At 40.7% G+C, this 18,024-nt stretch overlaps 1 protein-coding gene across 1 annotated transcript in view; it reads right to left on the bottom strand.

Moving 5' to 3' along the window:
- Window positions 1–15,576, bottom strand: part of foxp2 (forkhead box P2) — a 101,935-nt gene extending 86,359 nt beyond the window's left edge. The window contains 3 exon segments of the mRNA XM_020654736.3: window positions 5,654–5,719; window positions 6,421–6,483; window positions 15,184–15,576. The gene's annotated coding sequence lies outside the window, so the exon portion shown is untranslated.
- Between the last annotated feature and the right edge of the window lie 2,448 nt (window positions 15,577–18,024).

The raw sequence follows: 18,024 nt of genomic DNA, 5'->3' as shown, positions 1-18,024 counted from the left end.
CTGAATTTGAGCTGCAATCAAATCTAAGTTCAGCGATCTCCGATTAATCGCTTTATTGTTTCCTTCTTAGGATTCTTAGGCAGAGGATTTGAGCTGTTGGTTACACAAAAAAGGAATAAGCAGCTGTCACTTTCTGATATTTCATAGACCAAACGGTTAATCTGTAACTTTTGAACATAATCTTTAGATTAATCATTAACTTAAATAGTTGAAAAATGCCCTCCTAGTCAGTATAATGATTACTGACAACATGCTGCCACTCGACTGTCCACTCTTAAATCCAAAATCCAATGGTTACTTTTCTAGAGAGCTCCTCTAAAAACATGAAACCAGTGAGATTCCTGAGCCATAGAAAATATCTATCCACCTCTCTAGGACCTCAACATCACTGACACCTTTTCAGCAATTCATACACTTCATGTATGTGTGTATGATATAGAGAGACAGTCTGTGTAAGGCTATTTATATATAGCCTTACACACAAAAATGATGTGTGTGTGTGTGTGTGTGTGTGTGTGTGTGTGTGTGTGTGTGTGTGTGTGTGTGTGTGTGTGTGTGTGTGTGTGTGTGTGTGTGTGTGTGTGTGTAATCTGCAGTCTATCCCAGAGATTTCTCCCATGGTAGCCTAGTTTATTTACTTTATCTACAATATAATGCTTCAGTGAACATTAGCAACTTTGAGACACAAGTTTCAATCAGTTGCCTAGTGGCGCGGCGTGCATGTGCTCAGTCAGGTGCAGAGACGAGATGAACTGCCGCCATGGAGACGGCGGATTTAGAGCAAAGGACTGACAAAGCGGTCCTAAAAAAAATAAAATAATACAAAATAAAAACCGAGCAGAGGACAGAAGAGAGAGGGGAAACAGAAAGAGAAGCAGGGAAGAAGAGAGCCAGGAAAAATGAACTGAAGAGGACAGCGGGGAGAAGAACTGGAAGGAAATGTAAAGGAGGGATTTTAGAAATACAAGCGGAGAAAAAGGGCAGAGAAAGGGAATGAAATAGACAAAAAACGAAGTTAAAGAGAAATAATGGAAGGGAATAAGAAAAAAAAGGGAAGGAGACAAGGTGTTCTCCCTGGGTAGTATGGAGCAGGTCTTGTCCAATAAACACAGGTGAGCAGCTCGACAGGCCGGGACCACCTGGCTGACTGACAGCTGAGAGCTCTCACTGACCACTAGCTTTATGTTACATGACATGAGGAGTGCAACTGGACTGCCAAAGAGAAACACACTCTGCACCTCTCAGGGTATGGGAGGGAAAAAAATATCCACTCTTGCATACACACACCCGACAGTCGGACAGCCGTGCCATTTCTCTTCACAGGTGAGCAGAAGAAGGAAACACCCGGGTGCTTCAGTTACTTAGTGGGAGAAAGTGCGGAGTTGTAGGGTGGGTGGTTGGAGGGGTTAGAATGTATGCCGACTGAATCTTTTCCACATGACGGGCCTCGGGCTGTTTTTGTCAACTGCACTCTTGAGCGGCGAGGAGTCAGGTAGTGTGACCACATGATTGCCCGAGAGGCAGTGTGTTGAGAAAGAGAGAGAGAGAGAGAGAGAGAGAGAGAGAGAGACAGAGGCCAGGGACAGGAGCGATGCAGCACGCATGATGAGGTGTAATCACAAACCCCATTCAGAGTGCAGTGGAGTTTGTCAACATACACACATTCACATTCCACTGTCTGTCAGCTCTATGACCCAAATCGAGCATGCTGTGAGTGTGAGTGTGAGCGTTTTTTCCACACAAACGGATGCTTTCGGCCCATTTTCGCCTCCAACCAGGTAGTAACGGCAGCGCTGTCTTTGCTTGTGGTTTGTGGCAAGGAAGTCAGATTCCAAGCGCTTGTAGGATTTCACCGCCGCCTGTATCCCTTTTCAAGCCGCGATCAAGTGATCATTATGAACAAAGGAGTTGGCTTGTTGCCTCTGGAGTAAAAGCTTTCTCAGTGGCTGTGACTGTGTGGTTTGATTTGAAACTTTTACTTAGAAAAAAAAAGATTGGAAGACAGAATGAACTAGAGTGGAGGAAGACACTATCCTGGTGTAATCTTGAAAATGTTACTTTAAAGTCAAAAGTGTCATATTGAGAAAAAAAAAAAAAACACTTGTTAGAAGCTAAAAATAGAAGAAAAACCATATTTTCTTTTGAGGTTGACGAAATAGAAACTTTAAGGTATATTTCCAAGAGAACAATTTGTGTGGATAAATTCCACATTATGTGACAATATTGACATAATGTAGCATTTACACTCTAACAGTATGCTTTCCTTGCAACAAATAGGGATCACCAGTAGGTTAAAAAGTGTACATTTAGTTTAAGTCAAAATGAATATATCAGTATAAAACACTGGACTGTGAAGGGCTAAAATAAACTAAGAGCTACATGTGCAGGCTGAAAAATGAGGCTGCGTGACAGCTTAGTGATAACACACAAGTTCAATCTGTCAAGACAATCAGCGTTTAGACCTCAGGAGAAGAATGCGCGACTGTGTGCGACCGATTCATTGGACACGATCACCTGCGAGTGAAGCCACTCATAATTCTTCCCACCTGAAATAAGGAGTTCAAACTAATGTCAGGCTGCTCTGATGTCATGCCTGCCTCGGCTTGAGTTTCACAATAATCTCAGGCGCTTGGAGAGATGCCCACGGGTCCGGCTTCCGCACCCAAGATTTCTCAAACTAAAGTGCAGGGAAAGAATAACATCTGAAACACTAGATCCTTGCTAGTTTATAGAAATTAAGGTGGTGACTGCAGTATTTGCAATCAGTCTTTTCTGAAGTATCAATCATCTTTAGTATGAGGTGTACAAAATTATTGGAGGGGCCCCAAAGTATGCCAAAGACAAATTGACTTTTTTTTTTCACATAAACGTTTCCCATATCTCATAGTATTCTTCAAGAACAAATAATATTTGGGTTTTTAAAAAACAACATGGGAAAAAAGTCGGGGAAAGAGAAAGAGCGGCAGCCCCAAGGATCAATAGCCCCATTGAGCCGCTTTATCTTCTCTTAAAGGAATGATGGTAAAACTAATTCTGAGCCTCCTCACCTCCCCACTTTCTGAATCCATTCTCATGGCAACTGTGCACTCTGGACAAACACTCTCCACACAATCTCTTTTCTTCTCTACTTACTGTCTCCCCTGCATCTCTTGTTTTTCTATTCTGTCCCCTAGTCATCGCTCTTCAAAGTCGTACGGAGAATGACGTGATCTGGACTGAATTCAGCCTTGCTATTGTTATGTTTTCAATGTTTGATTAGATACATATGAGGCATTATCATCGGCGAAGAAAAAAATCTTTTGAGTGTATATGTATCAGGTGTGAAAAGTATTTCCTCTGCGGAAATAACGTCAGACAATGCTGGAGTTTATTTAAAAACAGGACAGCATCTAATCCCAGGGATCAGCGAAGGGCAGGAAGCCATTGGTCAATATACTTGTGCTCCAATTTGCTCGCAGCACGACAGTATCAGGTCCCAAACCAAACTTCATTAAATGGAAATTTGGAAACTTGGGGAAACTTTCAAAACTTTTAAGTTGTCGTTGCTTAAGTGTGAAGACAAAACAGTGGACCATAGAGAGAAGGGTGCATGGAGAACAGCAGGGGCTAAGAGTAAAAAGGAAGCAAGAGAGAGGAAAGTAAACCTTTGATGAGTAAGACTTTTTTTGTTAAGCAAGGGGGGCTTAACTTTAAAATATTCTGGGTGGCGGTGAATGGGGGATTGACCAATGGCCCTGATCTTAGCCACATACTGGGGCACTGGGGTTAATGGTGGATAAAGATTAGAAAAAAAAAGGGAGTTGCATTGCCTGATCTCCATCCACCCCCACACTCCATCACTGCAGTTTTTTTTTTTTACCTTCTCCAACCAATCCCAAATCAGCAAGACTATGGAGACTGCCAACGGGGAATGATCCGAGTCCCTTTGATTTCTGAATCTACCCCCTCAACGGCTCACAGTGCCCGGGGTAAAGACCCGTGGAGGTTCTCCCTGTTTGCCCGCTCACAGGGGCGACACTTAACGGGCTCAGAGAAACCATTGAGGATTGGAAATGGAATGACAAGGGGTCTCTGATCTATGACAAGAAATCAATTTCAAACTGGAAATGCGCACATAGGGCTGTTCAGTATAACTGTGGCTTCTTTAAAGCAGCTGAAGATATATCTAATTGCTGTAGATTTTTTATATATATGTCAGTGGAAGTATGGCTCGCAGTGTTGGAGCAATTACACTTTTTTTTGCGATGATTAGGACTTTTTTAAGGCCAGCAGATATGCAGTAAGAGTTCATCTTTGAAGATTTAACTGAATACGAGACAAATTAAGAACTAATATTTAAATCTCTTTTAGGTGGAAGAGGAAATCTGGACTCTGCTTCACTTCAGGATGATAGGACTCTCAGGGAGGTAGACCCGGTGCTACAGCCCAGACACTCAAGAGACTTTGCTCCTGCCCACAAACCTTTAATCACATCTAGACCTCTAGTGGTGCTACTTCACTGTGGTGTACAGAGATAGAGATTTCTTCCCCTTAGATTGGGGTGAAACATCTAAATAAACTTATGACATTAATACAGAGAAAAGACATCAACTTCAAACCAAAAATCCCCCCCCCCCCCCCCATGTCGTTACTTCAGTAGATGCATTGAAATATCTTCATAAAATTCTTAATCGACCAACGCGGGCACGTACATTCTATATAAAAAATTACACACAAACATAAAAACTTAAATCTGACTTTGCAAACTTCCAAACAAACAAAATGGAAAGTGTTTCCTTGTGCTCAGAATAGTGTGAGTGTGACATTTAGCGCATGGAGGCATGAGTTTCTGGGAAAGAGCCAATCAGTAGAAAAGCCACGTTCATTAACTCTGAGATATAATTGGTGATCCCCATTAGGTGACCTGAGATTCCTCGCACTCGTATGTGGACTGACCTGGAGACTGCCTTAGATCAACCTTCTTGAGTCATTATGTTGGAAAAGGGAGCCGTGTGATGCTGATCATGTGAAAGCTAACGAAACAATGACATGCTAAATCAATTCAATCATTGAGTTTGGTACAAATTAACAGTTTGATTGATCATTTTTTGACATTATCAATACATTTTATGTTTATTTTATTGTCAACTTAATGTTGACACACCAAATTGTACAAAATCTTACAAAATCAGTGAGGTCTGGAAATCAAGACATTTAAATTACAACTCTTTAAATGGTGACATTCGGATGACAGAGGTTAATAATAATGATTGAAGAAGTTTGGTCTATAAAAGTGATTTTTATAGTCTGAACATGTGTCTCTAAATATTGTAAAAAATTATAGTTGGTTGAATAAAAGGCCTTTATGTCACTTCAATTTGTTAAAGGATCATGTCCAACATTTTCCAGAGGACTCATTTTTCTTACCAGAATCAGAGAATCAGAATAACATCTTCCAGACGGTACAATCAGTGTCAATAACAAAAGTATGTAGTGTTCTTGTATGTGGGTTTACTGTTGTGTCAGTTCAGCACCCAGTCTGTGTTACACTACAGCCAAACCCCAAAAAGTGACATGACTGATGTGGTTCATTACAGAGGACACATTAATCTGGGGGAAGAAAAAACAACTGAACACCAGGCATGAGAGAACAATGGAAACTGTTTTCACTCACCACTTTGGACTCTACAGTGTTTGTCGACGGCTTTTTTCTATGGGTGCAGAGTTTGCATATTTCATCCTGAAAAAAAGGAATCGAGAGAAAAGAGAAGTTAGGATTCCAAAATTTGAGAAGTGCATTGAATCCAGCTTAATTCATTTTCTACAGTTTCTTTAAAAGTGGGTATAAAGTCATACAAACAAGTTATACTAGCATCAGGTTAGAGCAAATATAACCTTCTGTACTTTTGTCTGTTCTGTTCGGCTACAAATCTCAATCAAGACATCAACAAAATAAATACAAAACCTGATACAGAAGCTTGCCCACATTTGTCGGCCATAATGCATATCATAACTTCTAGGCTAGAGTAGATTGAAAATCCTTGGGGTGTGAAAACCAAACAGGCACACCTGAGAGGTTGCCCAGTGGAGGGGGAATTCTATCAAGGTGGACAAGATGAAGATTTGTTACATTTGAGCAGGGAATGGGGCCCCCTTGACCTCCTCTCGCCTCTACAATCATCCAAACACAGCGGGGCTAACGATACAGTAACACCACAAGGACGACACTGTTTTTGTCTTAAATCAAAAAAACAATATCAGTTTATGTTTGCTCAAACATAAAAACACTGCAAAGATAGTTGATCTTGAGAATACACTGAAGGTTAGCGTTAATTCCAACACTGATCCTGGCAAAGACACTGTTAATGCTATTGTAATCGTCCTCAAGGTTAAGGATTCTTTGACAGATGGACATGAAAAGGGCCGTGTTCCAATACTCACCCTCAGGGAGAGAACTTGCAGAAGTTGTCCGTCACAGGAGTGGAAGGAATCCAGCGCTGTCAGCTATCATAGGCAAGAGAAAAAACAGTTAGGAATACCATTAGTTCAAATCTATCCGTGCATTTTTTTCATGTTTCCTTGGCACATTTAGTGCTGGGTGGACATGTGTGGGCTGGATCTTATCTTGCGCAAGTATTGTCTGTGTGGCTCGTAGGAGAAAGCAATAAAGTTTGGAACAACAAAGTGCACCTGGATTTTTGCTGTGAAGCTTAAGAGCACATGTGTGTGTATATTAGTGCATGCACAAACAGGTAGGGTACAGTACAGTAAAAGCTGTAGTCCCGCTGCAACCCCCACCAACCACATCACAAACACACACATATCTCACTCTCAAGTTAAAAGGTGCAGTGCCTGGAAGGCTCGAGCTCTCAACGCTGAGTAAATCACACTGTTAACCTGACACGATTGATTTCTCATGTAGGCCCATTCAGCTGTCTGCATCTAAGCACACATGCTATGGCATCCATATAATTTAGAGACCATTAGTATTGATGATTTTTTTTGTGTGTTAAACAAGTACAGCAAGTGTGCACAATACCACATCTGCAGCCACAGATTGCTCTGGACATTTTTACTGCACATACATCACATAGAGAGCATTAAGTGAGGAAAATTTCAATCCCCTCACTGAGTAGTTGTGGAGGTACATTTCCACCATGTGGGGCACAAAGGGCACAAAATGGCCTGGGTGTTCGTCTCTGTGAATTTTTTTATTTATTTATACGCTCCCTTTTATTCTCCCAGAATTCCAATGACCCCTTACAGGCAACCAGTGACTGCTGAATCCTGAGGAATGTGCTCTCTGAACTGTACAAAAAAAGCCCTCAGCTTAAAGAGGGCAGCTGAAAACAAAACATGCCAAATGCTATAATTTTTCACTGTTTTGAGTTTGTGGAAAATGTTGCACAGATTGCGGTGCAACGTTTACTCAGAGTGGGCTGAGGGGGGTTGGAGGTGGGGGTGGGGACTAACCAGGGCAGTGTTTGTTGGGAGAACAAGTTCAGAACCAAATAGGGTAGTAGAAGTTCATAATTTGTTTTGTGCACATAAAAATACTGAACATCTGGGGAAATAGTTCTATGTATATTTAAAGATGCACAAACGTATTAAAAATGCAATAAGATCCTAAAAAAACGTTGAACTTAATTTAGACATCAACGTTGTTATTCTAAGTGAAATCTTTTTTTTCTGGATAAACTTTACTATCACAACACCTCTAGGCTGAGCAGATGTCATATTTTATTCACTGGAATATCATTAATAGCATTAGAAATGCTATTAGTCCGTATGACCTCCAATTCGTGGGGATTTACAAATAGCACACATATCTTTATGCCAAATATAAAACCTCTGGTAAATTCTATCAACTTATAAATATGGCAAATGCATTTTCAAGTATTCATGAAGGCCTAATAATGCTATAGGCTGATATTTACATAAAGCGCTTGCGTACTAAGTCAAGATAAACTATTTAAGACCCGGACCACAAATACCTCCACAGTGCAGAAAAAGGAGGGTTCTGCGATGAAAGAGGACATTATGCTAACAAGTCAGATTACTGTACACAATAACTTTATCTTAAAAGTAAATACCATCCTCGGTGTTGGAAAAAGAGGGGAGGGGAGGGGTTGGCATTATGGAAAGTCAGTGGCAATATTTCTGTGGGGACCAAATGCTCCTTATCAGTGTTAGTGGAGCGATTCAGGCCCGCCTGAAGAAAGATGAGTCTTCAAACTCATTCTATTCATGGTCAGACGTGTAATTACCCTCAGCTCACAGTCTAGACGTAACCGCTTTCACAGTATTTAAGACCCCTATGCAACGTGCGGACGAAGGCTCCTACCACAGAGCCCCGCGCGTTAAATCTGTGGGCAGATAAATTAGCGAAGAATGCAATAAAATAGACACAATGAGAGGAACTTTATCCTCCCTGCTGCTAAATGAGATTTCTTTGAAATGCAGATCAGTGGCTCTAGATTAGTGAATTTTAGCTGCTGTCAACATCATAACAAAATACAAATGCGATTGTTCGCCGGGGCCTTATCTACTTGCTTCCATCTGTTGGCTGGTTATTTACTCCCCCCTGATTTACTATGCAGATCTAAATAAGTCGCATCAAAAGGAGGGCTTACTGCACAATGCCTTCTTAAGCTTCTACATCAAGGTATTTGAAAAACCGGTAGTCACATGAAAAGGCTGCCCATCAAAGGCACATCTCTAATGAACTCTCGCGTATCAGAGGGGGCTTGTGGGGCCTGGCTTTAATGCCGTCTGTGTGGAGGAGAGAGAGGGAGAGAGAGAGAGAGAGGAAAAGAACTACAAATCAGACTCACCAAGGCATGGCAGAGGAGGGGCGAGGAAGGGGAGGGGGACCTCAGTTATCAGATGAGATTAGCTTAGCAGAGGGACTAGTTCTTGGTTTTTACATCCGTCCATCTACCTCTTTGGTGTAGACAGGAGAAGGCACTTTAAAAAGGCTACAATAGAACTAGATAAGAACAAGTTATCCTGGATTAGATTGGGCACAGGTAAATCTTGCTGGATGACTAGTAAAGAAAACATAATTCAGGAGAAAAATCTACTTTAAGAAACCACCTTTAAAGTTACTCTAAATGCACTTTTCTGAAGTTTTGATAAATATCTGTCAAAAAAAATGACAAAGCAATCCACTTCTCATAGGATTAAAGAGATTTTTGGACTGTCAAAAACAGCAAAGAAAAGCAGACTCTGCTCCCCCCCACCCTCTCTCATTCTCCCAGGTCTGCAAACAGCTTCAGTAATCTCAAACAGAGCTTTTGCATTACGCTCCTGCAATAACCTTTAATTTCATGGTGTATTTGTTGCATTCGGTGCACAGGCCGGATTACAACCGACAATCTTCAGACTTATACGAGGAAAATAAACTGCATGGAGAGATCATGATCTCTCCCCCACCCACCCGCCATCACCACTGCTGCCACCACTATCCTGCTTTGTGTGACTGTATGAAGGGGGATACCCCCCCCCCCCCAACCCAACCAACAAGCATGCAGTTTACCAGTGAACAATTAGCCCCGGAGCAAGAGCGAGGCCCAGCGCTGGCACATGTGGTTAAGAGGCGAGCACTGCGGGAGAGCACCAGATGATGAAGGGATGAGGAGGAGGAGGAGGGATATGGAAGGAGGCGTGTTACGTGTGCCAGACACGCGTAAGCTAGCTTTTGGCTACTGAGTCTGTCTATTGTCATTTACTAACTGAGACTCTTTTCAAAGATTAAGCAGTCCTTCACTGCAAGACAACTTTGACTCCAAACTCATTCAGCTTCAGCTGTAATCTGAAGGTATCTGATGGCTGAGTCACTTACCAACACAAAACCAACTTCCCTTCCCTCCCCTCGCTCTGCCTCAAGCATCTTTCTGCACTGTAGCATGCCAACTGGGCCCGGTGCCAGTCGCATTTGCAACCACAAGGGACGCTTGTCTTTTCGCCTTGCCTAATGAAATGACAAAACAACAGATTTGCATATGTAGAAACAGGTGTTGTAACAGGTTTGACTCCTCTTGACCTGAGCTGTGTTAAAGAGAGAAACTGCGGAGGGGAAAAAAAACATGCAGGAGCAGGAAAAAATAGGAAAAGTTTATGACCAACAGCTGCCTGGAGGTATTTAGGCTCTAATGGGCACTTGAGTTTGCACCATCTGCCCTGCTGCTTGCCAGAAGTGACAATCCAAATTAAAAACCACTCATCAAATACCATAAAAATAAACCATTGTTTTTGCTGCGTCCATATGTTGTGGCCATTTGATTTCGTTCTAAGAGAGCAGAGTCGGAGGCTGAGCTCCGAGGCCTAGAGTTGTGATCCAGGGAAAATCCGGAGAGCCGCACAGTAGCCTGTAATTACCCTCCTACCGATCCACTGTCTTCAAACCAGAGCCCTGCGTCATCCCGCACATTATCCGAGTCCATCCTCTCCACATTACAGAGGAGAGGACCTAACAGAGCCAATGTGGTGAAAACATGGGTCATTGTTTAGAGTGGGATTAGGGGTTGCCTGTAAAGAGCACAAGCTGGGTGTTCAGATATATAAGGGGATAAGATCGCTTCACTGTATTAGCTTGTAACTCGAAAACTGCTCTTATTTTTGCATTCAAATTTGTTTTGTTGATTCTAGAAACGAAAATAGTGACAGAGAGTGTGTTGCTGCGGAAACTGAAAATGAGGCATTTCTGCAAATGTCACATGTCTCCCCTAAACATTTTGACTAAGTTATGTCCTGACCCAAAGGGCTCGACTGGCAACATTTGTTTTGTCCTTTACTGAAAGACACAGCTACTGTACGACACCCCTGCCCCCCCCCCCCGCCACCACCCAACCCCCCCACCCTCCAATTTGCCTCCTGTTTTTATTTATACGAGTGAGACAGAAGGAACAAACCTGAGACAGTCGTGACCCTGTGCGAGTGTTGTAACTTGGTCTTGAGCTACGCCGGCAGAAGGCAGTACCATATGCCCTCAGCCCCGAGCTAGATGCTCTTTCTGCAGCCTAATGTGCCTGTCAAAAACTGTTACCATCACGAACCCCCCTCCTCATGTTTTTTTCCCCCTCTCACAACATGTTTGAAATAAACATTTTTTCCCTTCTCTATGTCTTTCTGGGTGAAGATGAAAGGGCCTTAGAGATGTCAGGCAGAGGGGATGCAGTAACTGCTTTCTGTGCTTGTTACAAAGGATACAACTCTTTAAAGTTACCCATCATTGGAGTTACTTCTTTGGTTCTGGAAAATTGTGATTTCTTTTCCATAAACAATTAATTCAGTAATTTATTAATTGTAAAAATAAACAGCAAATTGTATGATCTTAACAAAGTTTCTTGAGGCCTCTGCTCTTGCCTTTTCCTCATTGTACTTGTATTATCAAGAGCAGCAGATCGTTACATTTTGAACATTAAATATTCTTTAGAAAAAGCCTTTTAAAGCATGGCTGAGTTAGCTTCCACTGTTAGCCTCACTGCTGCCTCAAATCATGTTTGCCTGTTTACAAATGACAGGCTGATGGCTGAATGCAGTCAGCAACAGTGACCTTGCCTTTTACCATGAGTGACCCTTTATCTTTAATTCAGGGCAAGAACCCCAAAACCAACACATTTTTTCACACCAGGACACTGTCCATCTGAGCGTGACTTGAATAAAAGCTGTCATGCCTTCACACCACACTGACCAGCAAGTAAACATGCAATTGTTAACTCAACAAGGAAGGGGGAGGAGGAAAACTGAGGGCGGAAAAAAAAACAAGCAAGGTCTGCGGCTGTTGTTGGTGCACTGTGTTTCAAATGAGTGCATAGTTTGTAGGAAAAACAGATTGACAGGTCAGATAGTGTTACAGGGCAAGTTAAGAGTGTCAGCTCTATGGGAGACCACAGGGGTTACTGTCAAGACCCCAAAACATATGAACAGCCATGAATTACATTATTCTACAAAGCTTTAAAGAAATACTGTGCACAAAGACCAGGGTTTTTTTTCGATAAGGCATGCATGTTTCTCGACATTTCAGGATATGACACACTGCAAGGTTAAACGCTAAAGCCAAAAGCTACACACTTTAGATTTGTTTGTGGCTTTACAGTCCTTTGATGGAAAAAAAGATGACGTATGACTTTATATTTACAAAACAATCTTTGCAAGTCATTTTGACCCCTGATTGTTTTGGTCAAAGTAAAAATATAAACACATGCTTGGCCAAGAAAACAAAAAAACCCTCAAAAATAAAATAAACTAATTCCACATGTGGCGATGAACTCAGATAAAACAAAGCTGCTGACTCTTTCACCAATAGCCTGCAATCTCCTTGCTAATCCTCATCCCCTGACCCCACCCTGCACTGCTTTCTCCGGCCAAAGAGTCACAACGTTTCTCCCTCACACCAGAGCAGAGTAGGGCTTAAGAAGTGACCCAGAGCGTAACTAAAAAAGTCTGAGCTGTCTCAAGACTCTTAGTAACCGTGGCACACAAAACATCATTACTGTGATGTGGATAATTACAGTGCAAAAAGGGGTGGCCTCTTAAGCATGTAATACACTCTTTTATCTTAAGGAGTCAATCTCTCCCAGTCTGACAGCTTGCAGCATATGATCCTGGTAAACAAATACTTTGAAGCGGCACAAAAGTGCCATTAAAGGCCAAAACTGTCAACACAAATTCCATTCTTACTGGGAAGGGGAGGGGGAGAAATGGGAGGGGGGTTGAAAAGGGACTTGATCACTTCTGGTTGCTTTAACTTGCATGGAGGTTGTCATGGAAACATTTCTATGAAGTTAAAAGGGATAAAACTTGCACATTTGCCATTTAATTGCATTTAAGCTTTGTCACAGGGCTTAGTATGCCGTATATGAAAACACACTTTTTACGTTGCGTGGAATTACTCTGCATGGTGTTTAGAACAGTAAAGATTGTGCACCACTCCCTTTATTTTTCTTACCCATTTCTCCCCCAAATGCAGCAACACCTCAAGGCTTCGAGCGAGCAGTCTGTTTCATTAGAGAGGTGTTGGGGGATGGGTAATAGTGCAATTCAAAAGCTAATCCAAAAGTCAGCAAGTGTTTCATTGCCTAAGAATTGATGTGATCTGTGTTTTCTTAAAAACATCCACTTTCTGCCCTTTATTTGAGTCATCTTAAACCAAACACACATTTTACATTTGGTCAGTTTTTTGCACATAAACTTTTTACATGACTCACAGAACTACAATTAAATTGCTAAACGTTCTCTAATTCAGCTCATCTGGCAGCAACAATTTCCATATCTGAGATACAAAAAAAAAAAAAAATCATGCATCAACCGGTGTTCATTGAGCTGAAAGTTGAATCTTAATTTTGATAAATGATTGAAACATATGACAGGGTATACACATTAATCCTGTGGAGGACATTCATTTTCCTATTACCATAATGTAGAGCACGACCGCCCGATGATAAATGCAGCAATCAAAAAATGGAGGCAGAGTGGGGAGAGCCGGGGTAATAAGTGCACTGCTCCCAACAACGGTCAGTCTTACAGGGACACTAATGGCAGGTCTCTTTGTATGGGAAAAAAAATGCATCCAGTTTCACTAAATAAAGTGACCTTTCCATACACACAGGTAAACAAAAAAAAAGGTACGGGCAGTTTTAAACATGTTTAAAGAAATGATTACAGGGGCACTCCAACAAAGGGGCTGATTGTGCACTGCCGCTGACATATTTCACGAGGGGCATTTATTGCAGCCTTGGCCTTTGAAGAGTGAGAGCTGCTGAGTGAGGGGGGAACTGGCCCACACCTGCATAACTGAGGAGGGAACACCTGTGCACCCTGGGGCTCCAACAAGGAGGGTCCATGCCACTAATCCAGGGGTGAAAGCTGATCAGAGGACAGGCCTGCAGAGTTCAGCTTCTCCCACTATCCTCCTATAGCCTTTCTTTACTACAACAAAAAAAGTGACCTTTATTGATTTTAAAGGCCACAATGAATTGTGGGAGAACAGTGGCAAGATACAGAGAGTGAAACAGAGGAACTCAGCAAGCTTTTATGAGCTGTTCCTGTTTAGTTACAACAGTTTGAATTTTAGGATTTTAGGTAAATCATCATGAATCTGATTACTGCGTCACTGTTTGTTTCTGGACAAGGAAAAAAGATGGAATATAAAAAAAAGGAACAAGCAAGCACGGTAAGGTGTTGAATGCTGATAATCACAGATATTGATCTTACAGATATTGTCGAACGCAGATGTAGCATTGATAATTATTTCCAATTTCTCCTTTCAGTTAAGCTGCATTTTATTTTGAGAGCAGAGGCTTTATCTTCTCAAAATGTCAAAAATTGTATTTTGAAATTTTGTGACGGAATCTTTAAAAGTGAGATGTGTCACATGATTAGCCTATACCATGTCCACAAGACTAAAGGCGTTACAAAATGCACTCTTTCCTATTTGATTATTGATTAAAAACATCAAACATAGATAGAATAGGCTATACATCTATTTGAAGTGGAAGCCCATAAAACGCAATAAATTCAAAGTTTCTCCATTTTCATATCAATGAGATTTTGCAATAACAATAATTACAGCAAAAAATATATTACTCGAAAATATATATTGCAGTGGCTTTAACGCAAATACAAACTGAAGTTAAGTGTATTTAAATCTATAAATCCAGTTTAATCTAACGTAATCTATGAGGACGTTTAGCAATTATCTTTGCAAATTCGGCACGTTTATGTGCAAAAATGGATTTAAAATAAGTTTTTGGGTTTGCCCTTACGCTTCTTCCTAAATAGTAAGTGTTTCAGGGCAACAATTGTCACGCCGCGTTATGAGTAGTAAAAGGTGAAAACAATAAGCCGATATGAAACAATAAGTTGCCTTTTTGTAAAGTCAGTGTTCAGCGTTCAAACAGGCGAAGAGTGCCCAGCGCTGTCTCGAGGTCCTAACATGAAAAAGCCGAACACCATGCAAGGTTAACAACATATGTTAACAGCTGCACGGTAATTAAAAGATACAGGAAGTGCACGCGCTACTTGCAAATATAATGTTGCAAATCAAAATGCAAAGTGTGAGATAACAACAAACTTGCGGGCGGCGGACCACTTCCTAATTCAAGTGCAGTGGACACAGCAGTAAAAAAAAAAGAAAAAAAAAAGAAAAAAAAAAAGTCAAAGAGTGCGGACAGAAATAAGCTCTTGGCCAGAAAAACTTACCACAAAAAAACGTCAGGTATATTTCCCTCACGGTAAAGTCAAAAGGGACACACCAGGTGAGAAGTCGCCGTCCTCTAAAGCCTACTTGCAGAGATCTTCACACGTGACTGTCCAAGTTCAACACAACGCAGAGAAAATGAACAACAAGCAGCAGAGTAAATAAAAAAAGCTCAAATATTCCTCCGCTGGGCACCGCTGTCGGAGAAACACACACACTCTCTCCTGCTGTCTCCAGTCAACGCCGCTGTTATTACTAATGCAACAGAGGGGAAAGCAGTACACCGAGTCCTGTTTGAATGACGCGCAATGCGAGGAAGACGCGGCTTGTTTTTTTTCTTTACGATTCAAACACACACATCAAGCTGTATCCCAGCAAGCAAGTATATTTGGGACTAGAAACCCCCCCAGGGGAGGCACTTGCTTGTGCGCGGAGGTGTGTGTTGTTATTTTTGGGCGTACTGCGACCCCGTGTGACGTCATGGGCCACCTGCTCGCTAAACAAAAAGTATTAGTTAAAAGTTTGTTTCCCCCTTTTTCAAACCTTTCACGTCGAGGTATACCTTCATTGACGGCAGCTGATAGCTGAGGGCTCGGCGTAGATAATCAGAGAGCTTCCTCAAATGTAATAATGCATTGTTGTTGTCGGAGGTTCCAGTAGTCTTCCAGTAACGGGACGGTTCCTCCGTCAGAAACATAAATCCACACGATACTGTAGCCTATCTGAGAAACTTGTAACTATTTGAACAAGATTACCGACAAGTCGCTTGATTTCAAACTCACCCGCATGTGGGAACTATATGAAAGGGGGAAAGAAATCAATTACTTATATGCTACATATTTTCATAATATTTCTATATAGTGTATCAACAAGAGCAAGATTTTCTGTGGATTTTACCAACTTGTAAACATTAACCCATATAGCTTACTCATTGTGTTTGACCTTTTTAATTGCTTTTACGAAAGCTTAATTGTTGTTTTTCCCCCTCGTATTCATACTTTAACCTTCCACCCATTAAATAAATAGCCTAGTGCAATTGCTTAAAAACAACAACAAAAAAAAGCAGAGGAATTACATCGATGGACAATTACGATAACATTTTTGCAACAGTGTAAATAGCCTTTCATAACAAGGAAATCACAGACAGACCTCAGCTTCAGCATCTTTATAGTCAGAATGTAAACTGAACGGTCAACATCATCCTTTGGCATCTTTGGAAGTATTTTCAAAATACTTTTCAAATTTTGAATACATTTCATATGCAGCAAAATAACCCGTTATGGGGCAAACCGAACGTGTTAAAGGTGTAGTAACAGGTCAAGAGAAACTTATTAGTAAATATGCGAATTAATAGAATACAGTTTTTTTAATGACAGCTAAATATAAGTTAAGACTAACAGTCAAAATGTAACCCAACACTGCTTTATAAATACGTCAACACTTAATGAAGATAAAGAGAGTTTTTGACGGAATTTTCTTACCCTTTCTGACATACCTTCACAAGGTAATTTTTGCCTATTTGTTCATGTAGTAGTGGATCCGAAGTCAGTCATACTTTAGGCTGTAGTTAAAATGTTTTTATCTGTTTTTCCTGTCTCGTCTTTTCTTCTTTCTTCAAAACCGCTGATACGTTCACGGTCAAGAAATAAATGACCAGATTATTATCAACTGAAGAAAAAAGAAAGGGTGGGGGCAAGCCTTTTTTTAATGTGAAAAACGCGAGAGTTGTATCTTGTATTATTCTCTCTAAATATTTCAAACGTTATAATTTATGTAATTTATGTCATAAATGAGTAATTCTAAGAAACGTGATTGCAAATATATTTATTTTTCTAAATGAAAGGAACATACTTTGAAGCACTTAATCCGTATGCTAGTGTCTATTTAATATTGCGTTCATAATATGGATTGTTTATTTTATTAACTGATAACGTTCAATATTAGACATCACTTATATAGCCTATATAAAAAGAACTATAGCAATTATTAAGCGACCTTCCCACATCAGTGGGCATGCTATTATCCACTGCCGGTGTAATCCACTGTATCAATAATGTCCTAAACATCGGCCCAGGTTTAGTGAGAAAAGAGTTTTATTTCTACATAATTTACAAAAGGAAAAAAGAATCAGTTTAGCGTACCGAAACAAGGATATACATTTGTTTGCAATGGCATGATATCGATCTTGAACATTTTTCTTACTTTGTTGATGTTGCTTTTCGTGTTTGCCATTTCAGAATCGGACAAATAATAAGCAGAAGCCAACTGCATCTGGGGAGAGATGCGGATAGAAAGGGAAAACAAATATCATGGAATTATGGTGGTAGGCTGCCACCTTCTGGTCAACTATGGTAACTGTCTGATCAAGGAAACAAATGAAATACATATAACAAGGAGACAGGTTTTTTTTTATTCTCCTTTCCTGTTATATCATATAATTTCCCTCCAAAATTGTCAGTGTACTTTGAGTTTGCGGCTATAAAAGAAGTTTAAAATTAAAATGTAACTTTAACTTGCAAAGGTTTGAGTTAATCTGATATGTGTTTTATTCTGGTCACACAGTGCCATCTACTGGTGCACATTGGACATAGGTCTACAAGTTTGCTGAAAGCCCACAGAACATTTTTGTTTTGTTCAGACCATTACATTTGTCAGAGTTTTGAAGTGTCCGTTTTTTTCCACTATTTATTCCACTTCCACTCTTAATTAAAATAAATAAGCACATCAAAAAAAAACTTTCACATGGTTAGTTGCTAAATCCTGTTTGAATAAGGTTCACTATAACAGTGTTACAGACAACTTCACTCTTAATAGAACAGTGTTACACTATTATAATGTATCTG

Source organism: Labrus bergylta, chromosome 23 (genome assembly GCF_963930695.1).
Source record: "Labrus bergylta chromosome 23, fLabBer1.1, whole genome shotgun sequence".
In the NCBI taxonomy this organism is placed as follows: domain Eukaryota; kingdom Metazoa; phylum Chordata; class Actinopteri; order Labriformes; family Labridae; genus Labrus; species Labrus bergylta.
The sequence above is the reverse complement of the archived record's forward strand: the minus strand, read 5'-3'. Positions and strand labels throughout refer to the sequence as shown.